This window comes from Oncorhynchus gorbuscha, linkage group LG06 (genome assembly GCF_021184085.1).
Source record: "Oncorhynchus gorbuscha isolate QuinsamMale2020 ecotype Even-year linkage group LG06, OgorEven_v1.0, whole genome shotgun sequence".
Classification (NCBI taxonomy): Eukaryota; Metazoa; Chordata; class Actinopteri; order Salmoniformes; family Salmonidae; genus Oncorhynchus; species Oncorhynchus gorbuscha.
The window spans coordinates 12,082,802-12,085,714 of NC_060178.1; positions in this window are offsets into that span (position 1 = coordinate 12,082,802).

Consider the following 2,913-nt stretch of genomic DNA (forward strand, 5'->3'; position numbering starts at 1 on the left):
CTCTCTCTCTGTCTGTCTATCTGTCTCTCTCTCTGTCTGTCTATCTGTCTGTCTCTCTGTCTGTCTATCTGTCTCTCTATCTGTCTCTCTCTCTGTCTCTCTCTATCTGTCTATCTGTCTCTCTCTCTGTCTCTCTATCTGTCTATCTGTCTCTCTCTCTGTCTGTCTATCTGTCTCTCTCTCTGTCTCTCTATTGTGACAGCTGTAGACACAGCCAACGTCTCTGCTGTGGTTGTTGTTGCTATCAGTGTTAAGGTCAAGGTTATTTCTTGCCCCTACAGATCTGATCGATGCCGCTCTGCCCTACTACCACTGAGTCTGGATACAGGGACTGTTCCTCAAACACAACATTAATGGCCTTACAGTAGAGTGGGCTATCCCCGAAGTTGAGTCCCTCAGGTTAGGTTACTTTATATCAGCCACTCGGGTCCCCGATATCTGGTCCCTGATAGGCTAATTAACCAGATGCAAAACAAAATCCTAAATGAATCCAGCCTCTTTCAGAAACCTAGAGTAAAACGTCATGCACTTGTATGACTCTTTGATGACACAGGGTTCCAAATATCAGGAACAGGCATAAAAGGATCACAAATCAATCAATCAATATCACCAATCAATGATAGGCAACCATCGACAGTACATTGAATTGATAGACACCTTCAGTGCCCTCTACTAAAACCCTTATTGCTACGCCAACAAAATATTTTTTACAGTTACAGTTTATTTTACATATTCAATAACAAACGGTCCATCTGCAACTCTATCAACAGTTTTATTTTACATATTCAATAACAAACCATCCATCTGCAACTCTATCAACAGTTTTTTTTGACTCCCCCCTCAGACATTGTCTAAAAACACACGTCTATCAAATCAAATTGTATTTGTCACAGGCGCCGAATACAACAACGCATGTATCTTTACCGTGAAAATGCTTACTTACAAGCCCTTAACCAACAATGCAGTTCAAGAAAGAGATTACTGAAAATAAATAATACAAAGGTAACCCAATATAATAACATTAACGAGGCTATGTAGCAGGGGTTACCGGTACCGAGAGTCAATGTGCGGGAGTACAGGTTAGTCAATGTCATTTGTACATGTCGGTAGGGTTAAAGTGACTGCATAGATAATATGGAGGAAGGGGTGTCAGTGTAAATAGTCCGGTGGCCATTTGATTCATTGTTCAGCAGTCTCTCCTTAGACGCTGTTAAGGAACATTTAGGGTCCTAGACATGGCGCTACGGTACCACTTGCCGTGCGGTAACAGGGAGAACAGTCTTTGACTTGGGTGCCTGGAGTCTTTGATCATTTGTTGGGCTTTCCTCTGGCACCGCCTGGTGTAGAGGTCCTGGATGGCAGGCAGCTTAGCCCCAGTGATGTACTGGGCCGTACGCACCTACCATCTGTAGTGCCTTACGGTCAGATGCCGAGCTGTTGTCATACCAGGCAGTAATTGAACCGGTCAGGATGCTCTCGATGATGCAGCTGTATAACGTTTTGAGGATCTGGGGACCCATGCCAAGTCTTTTCAGTCTCCTGAGGGGAAAAGGTGTTGTCGTGCCCTCTTCACGACTGTCTTAGTGTGTTTGGACCATGTTAGTTCATTGGTGATGTGGACACCAAGACACTTGAAACTCTCGACCCGCTCCACTACAGCCCCGTTGATGTTAATGTGGACCTGACGTCGTCGATGCACTTATTGATGAAGCCGGTGACTGTGGTGGTATACTCCCTCAATGACATTGGATGAATAACAGAACATATTCCAGCCTGTATTAGCAAAACGGTTCTGTAGCGTAGCATCCGCGTCATCTGACCACTTCCGTATTAAGCAAATCACTGGTGCTTCCTGCTTTAGTTTTTGCTTGTAAGCACCACTTCAGCACCACTTCTGTGTGAGCATTTTCTTGTTTGCTTATGGCCTTATACATCTCGTTGAGTGCAGACTTAGTGCCAACATTGGTTTGTGGTGGTAAATAGACGACTACGAATAATATAGATGAGAACTCTTGGTAGATTGTGTGGTGTACAGCTTATCATGAGGTACTCTACCTCAGGAGAGCAATACCTCGAGACTTCTTTAATATCAATGAGGTATTCTTAAGGATTCTTCCTAGATGTTTACTTTAACTGCATATAATAAAAATTTAAATATAAGTATAATAAGGAAAGTCAAAAATGTATTGTAAGTTAAAAAGCTACAGCAAAAAATCTTGTTCCAGCAGTCGACAGGTTCTTCCCCTTTTATACCCTCGATCTTCCTTTCTCATTGTGGTTTACACCATCTCCGATGACGCATTCAGTGGTTAACATCCTGTTAGGCAGGATGTTCTGATTCGCAGTATGCCCGCCTTGACAGGATGCCTAATCTTGGCCGCTCTGACCACGGAATTTCCGATGCAAGTTAGCACAATTTAGTACATTCCATTATCAATAACTTTTAAAACATTACCATTGACTACTTGGCTCTATTATAATGCTACTCCAACCCAACGTATTAACTCCCATTAGATTTTAAACCTTCACCAACTTAAACCTTCACCATCTTAAACCTTCACCATCTTAAACCTTCACCATCTTAAACCTTCACCAACTTAAACCTTCACCATCTTAAACCTTCACCATCTTAAACCTTCACCAACTTAAACCTTCACCAACTTAAACCTTCACCATCTTAAACCTTCACCAACTTAAACCTTCACCATCTTAAGCCTTCACCATCTTAAACCTTCACCAACTTAAACCTTCACCAACTTAAAACCTTCACCAACTTAAGCCTTCACCACATCTTAAACCTTCACCAACTTAAACCTTCACCAACTTAAACCTTTCACCAACTTAAACCTTTCACCATCTTAAACCTTCACCAACTTAAACCTTCACCATCGTAAACCTTCACCAACTTAAACC